The 5,415-nt window shown below is 61.4% G+C and overlaps 1 pseudogene; it reads left to right on the top strand.

The window, feature by feature from the left end:
• The first annotated feature begins 2,384 nt into the window (after nucleotides 1-2,384).
• On the top strand, nucleotides 2,385-5,204 carry LOC128948360 (class II histocompatibility antigen, B-L beta chain-like; annotated as a pseudogene).
• The last annotated feature ends 211 nt before the right edge of the window (nucleotides 5,205-5,415 follow it).

Genomic DNA, 5,415 nt, shown 5'->3' with positions numbered 1-5,415 from the left:
TGTGCTATTGTTAGGAGGGCTGCTTAGGCTGAGGTGAGGGCTGGGCTGAGGGCTGGTGCACCTGTACCCTAACTTGCCTCCTAAGCTGTTCCCTGTAGCCCTGATCTCCAGTGCACTGTGCAGCCCTCAAGCCTTCTCCCTTGACCCCTCAAGCCCTCCCTCAACCCCTCAGGCTCTGTCTGTCACCCTCAAGCCCCCCCTATGCCCCTCAAGGCCCCTCTCAGCTGCCCCTCAGCTCCTGTGTGTCACCATTAATCCCTCTCCTTTGCCCCTCAGCCCCCAGCTTCTCAGTGTCACCCTCCAGCTGCCCCTGCCACCCTCAGCATCTCTGTGTGTCACCCACTGTCCCCTCTCCCTGCTCCTCCCTCAGCTCCCAGCCTCTGCCACCCTCCAGCCCCCACAGTACCCCTCAAGCTGCCCCTCAGCCTCTGTCATGCCCTGAAAGGACCCTAAAAAACCCTCTCAATTCCCTAAAAAAGGCATAGTTTTCAAAGTGTCCTAAACACCCCACAAAAACAAAAAATAGCCTCAGAATACACTAAAAACACCCTACTTTTAAGAAGCCCCTAAAACACCTCTAAAAATCTCCAAAGAACCTTTTGGGACTACTTAGAGATTTTTTAAAGAGCTCTGAGAATACCCCTAAAATCTTGAAAATGCCCTGTAAGACCCTAAAAAAGCCTATAAAATTCCCCCAAAAACCCTAGAAATAACCTAGTCGTAAAAAAAGTTCTCCATATACCCTCAATACCCTTCAAAAAGCCCTAAAACCTTTTAAGTAGTCCTTAAAAAGCCCCCAAAATATCTGAAAACACCCCTAACAATTCCAATTAGTGGTAAGACATCCCTTACAACACCCTAAAATGTTTTTTAAAAGCCCTGAAAAAGCCCTAAAGGTTCTTAAACATTCCCAGAGAATTCCTAAAAAACTCTTGCAAAAAAAACCCCTAAAATATCCTTAAAAATCCCTGAAAAAAAACCTAATGAAACCCCTAAACGTCTGTTCAACTCCTACCTGTAACTCTGTGGCCTCCAAACCTCATCTCTACCTTCCAATCGGGGTAACTGCCTGCAGCTGCTGGGAGCGCTCTGGGGCTGTCCCACCATGAGGGTGGCACCTGTGCCCTAACCCTGCCTGGTACCCCGTGTCCTGTGCACCCCAACCCTCAGGGTCAGCTCTCCAGCTGTCCAGCCCCCCCATCTTTGCCCCTCAGCAATGTCTGTGTGTCTCCCAGAGGCGCGTTCAGGATCCCACGTGCTGCTGCAGGGAGTCACCGGTGGGCAGTGGGGGAAGTGAGGGACGGGGCAGGGGCAACCTGGATTTCAAAACCCCAGCAGACGGCCGGGCACTCAGCACCACAGGAATCCAAACACCATCGCCACAATTGTTCCTTGCACACAAAACTCACCCGGCCAGGTTCCCGATGGAAGATTGTAGGAGCCACTTGGCACTGTCAAACCAACCCTGCCAGTTTTAATCTGGGAGGCATCCTGTGCAATGCGGAATTTCAGCAGCCAGCTGGCCACTCTGGGACACAGGCCCCTGAACAGCAATGCCAGCCCATTTCCCTGGAAACAAAACTCACCTGCCCAGGTCCCTGATGGCAGATTGAAGGAGATACTTGGCACTGCTAAACCACCCTTCCATCCTGCAGGGGCATTCACCTCCCTTCTCTGTCCAAGGCCCAGCTCCCCTCACCCGGCCGCATGGCTTCCCCTCCCACACCCAGCCCGCAGCCGGGCAGGGCAGCTCTGAACCTTTCACCCACCGGAACCAAGAGAGCTTCCCCTGGGAGTTCTATGCTTTTAACCCCCTGTGTGCTCAGAGGCATATCCATGTCCGCAGTGGCCACACCAGGTGCAAAATTCAAATCTGAGGACCTATTGGTTTGACCTATTAGTTTGATAAAACCACACATTGGTTTGATCCCAAAAAACGCACTTCCTTTTCAAACCAGGACAGCGGGACCAATGGATCCGAACAGAAAATCCTAAACTAGCTCAGTAACCCAAAAAGAGGGGTTAATTGTGAAATGAGCGGCTCTGATTGGCTGGCCCACCACAGCCCGCGCCTCTCCATCCCCGCCCCCACCTGCCCAGCGCCCCAAGGTTCCCCCTGCCCAAAAAACCCCCAGCCCGGGGCTGCAGCGTCCCGGAAAGGTCTCAGCCAATGGCAGCGCAGGCAGGAGGCGGCTTAGCCAATGAGAGCTCGGGGCGTTGGATTGCCTCATCGGTTGTCGGGCAGAGCCCGTGGCCGGTCGCTGCCCAGAAGCGGCGGCAGCCAATGAGAGCGCGCGGCGCTGCCGAGCCCGCCCTGCTCCGGACTGGCGCTCCCAGCGCAGCGCGGCTGCTTTGGGGCTGCTGCTCCCTGCCCGGCCCCGGCCATGGGGCGAGGGGCGGCAGCTGGGGCCCTGCTGGTGGCACTGGTGGTGCTGGGAGCCCCTCCGGCTGCGGGGGCGGAGGTCTCGGGTGAGCGGGGGGCGGGAGGCGCTGGGACGGGGGGGAGAATGGGGAAAAGGGGGCGAAGGGGGGAGCCCGGAATGGAGGGGGAGGAGGAGGGGACCCCCCAAAGGGAGAGCGGGAGGGGCTGAGGTGTGGGGGGAGGAGAGGGAGAAGTGGGAGAGGGTGGGGAAGGGGGGAAAGGGGGGAACGGGGGAGGGGTGACCCCCCCGAGGGGGCTGGGGATTGGGGAATTTGTGGGAAAATGGGGAAATGGGACCCCAAAAGTGATTTGGGAGCGGCCGGAGGTGGGAGGGGAGAGGATGTGGAAGGGGAAATGGGGGAAGGGTGGCAAAGAGGAAGCGGCAGCGCGGGCAGGAGCGTCCCATGGCGGCCGTGGGGCACAGGGGGTGCGGAGTGGGGATCCGGGGTGGGCCCCGGAGCTCTGCGGTTTCTGCTGGGGTGTGCTGGGAGGGCACCCCCCGATCTATGTTCTGCACTCACAGGGGTGTTTCAGGAGCAGATAACATCGGAGTGTCACTTCATTAACGGCACGGAGAAGATGCGGTACGTGGAGTGGTTCATCTACAACCGGATGCAGTTCGCGATGTTCGACAGCGACGTGGGGCACTACGTAGGGTTCACCCCCTATGGGGAGAAGGTGGCTAAGTCCTGGAACAGCGACTCGGCTAAACTGGAGTACAAAAGGGCTCAGGTGGACAGGTACTGCCGGAACAACTACGAGGTGGCCACCCCGTTCCTCCTGGGGCGCCGAGGTGAGCTCGGGGCAGAGCGTGTCCCCTCGGGCCCTGCCCTGCCAATGACCCCGGAACACCACAAAACCTCCCTGGACATCGACCCAGAGCCCTCAGCGCTCCTTGAACACATCTCCGGAACCCCCTGATCCACCCATTGACCTTTGTGGCTCGCCCAGTCCATCCCAGTTCCTCCCAGTGCGTCCCCGCGCCTCCAGCTCAGCCGAGCGTGGAGCTGACGCTTCTCAGCCAATCAAAGCACGAACCTCTGATGACTCATCTGTTGCCAGGCAGACCCGCAGCGCCGACTGCCCCGGGCTGGGCTCGGCCTCCCAGTGCCGCGCACGTCATTCCCAGTTCCTCCCAGTGCCACCAGAGTCTTTCAAACTCCCTCCCAGTCCATTGCCAATCCCTCCCAGTACCTACTCAGTCCCTCCCAGTCCTACTGAGGCCATTCCCAGTTCATTCCAAGTTCATTCCCTCAGCACAATCTCCAATTCCAGGGCCCCTCATCTCCTCCCATTTCTCTCAAAACCACCTCAGTTCCTCTCCGTCCATTTCCAGTTCCTCCCAGTCCTTCCCAGTTCGGTCCACCCACTCTAACTCAATTCCCAGTCTATTCTCAGTTCATTCCCAGTTCACTCCCAGACCTCCATCCTCTCTCCCAGTACTCTCCATCCCCTCCCACCTCTCCCAGTGCCATTCAATTCCCTCCCAGTCCATCCCACTCCGTCCCAGTACATTCCCAATCCATCCCAGCCCATCCCCAGTCCCTCCCACCACATTCCCCTGGCCATTCCTTATCACTCCCAGTCCATGCCAGTCTCTCACCAGCCCACCCCAGCCCTCCCCTCTCTCTTGCTCTCTCTCCCAGTGTCCCCCAGCGTGTCCATCTCGCTGGTGCCCACTCGAGCTCCCAGCCCGGCCCCGGCCGCCTGCTCTGCTCCGTCATGGATTTCTACCCTGCTGCCAACCAGGTCAGGTGGTTCCAGGGCCAGCAGGAGCTCTCGGAGCACGTGGTGGCCACCGACGTGGTCCCCAACGGGGACTGGACCCACCAGCTGCTGGTGCTGCTGGAAACGCCCCCCCGGCGCGGGCTCAGCTACAGCTGCCAGGTGGAGCACGTCAGCCTGGAGCAGCCCCTGAGGCGGCACTGGGGTACGGGGGAGCCCCTGGGGGCGCTGGCAGAGCCGCTGGGCTGTGCTGGGAGCCACTGGGAGGGAGCTGGAGAGAGGCGGGCTGCAACTGGGAGAGGGGCTGGGGGCTGGGCAAGGGCTGGGAAGGGGTTTGGGGGATGCTGGGGAGGGTGGGATGGGGTTGAGCGGGTCCTGGTGGACACTGGGAGGGAGTTTGGGGGTCCTGGTGGGCACTGGGAGGGAGTTTGGGGGTGCTGGGTGTGCCTGGGAGGGATCGCAGTGAGCCCCGAGGGGCTGGAAGGAGATCGGCGATGGCAAAGCGGGGCTCGCCATGAGCTCGGTTGTGCTGGGCACAGCCTGGGAGGGCTCTGGCTGAGTCCTGCTGGGGCTGCCAAGGGACTGCGAGAGGCTTTGGGGGTCCTGGGGCGCTGGGGGCACCTGGGAGGGGGCTGTGGGATGCTGAGAGGGACGGGAGGGGCTTTGGTGGCTCCTGGCCAGGACAAAAAGGGATCGGGGGGAGGTTTCAGGGGGCCCTGGCTGGGCCGGGGGCCACAGGGAGGGCGCTGGGAGGGGCTCGGGGTGTCGGTGAGAGGTTTTGGGGGTGCTGAGCCCTGCGGACCCCCCAGAGATGCCGCCGGACGCCGCCCGCAGCAAGATGCTGACGGGCATCGGGGGCTTCGTCTTGGGCTTGGTCTTCCTGGCGCTGGGGCTCGGCTTCTCCCTGCGCAAGAAGGTCAGGGCGGGTGCCGGGGGTGGCGTCCCCGCCGTGGCGGAGCGTGTGCGCTCCCGCCGGGGCCCCCAGCCCGGTGTCACCCCCTTTTCTCTGCCCACAGAGCTCCTGAGCCGGCGGCGGCCGCAGCCCCTCCCCGTGGGCTCGGGCCCGGCCGGGACCCCCCGCTCCGTCCCCGCTCCGCTGACTTTGGGGGGGGTCCCGTGTCCCCCCCAGCCCCGCTGGCGCTCTGCCCCCGCCCAGTGCCTGCTCCCAGTGCTCCCAATAAAGCTTCCCAGTTGAGCCCGGAGCCGTTTATTGGGGGGCGATGGGGAGTGGTTTGGGGGGGGGCGATGGGGAGGGATCTGGAAAGAGG

This window comes from Melozone crissalis, unplaced genomic scaffold (assembly GCF_028551555.1).
Source record: "Melozone crissalis strain CALT ecotype California unplaced genomic scaffold, PUWL_Pcris_2 ptg000124l_1, whole genome shotgun sequence".
In the NCBI taxonomy this organism is placed as follows: Eukaryota; Metazoa; Chordata; class Aves; order Passeriformes; family Passerellidae; genus Melozone; species Melozone crissalis.
Note: the sequence above shows the minus strand (reverse complement) of the source record. Positions and strands in the feature narration are given on the sequence as shown.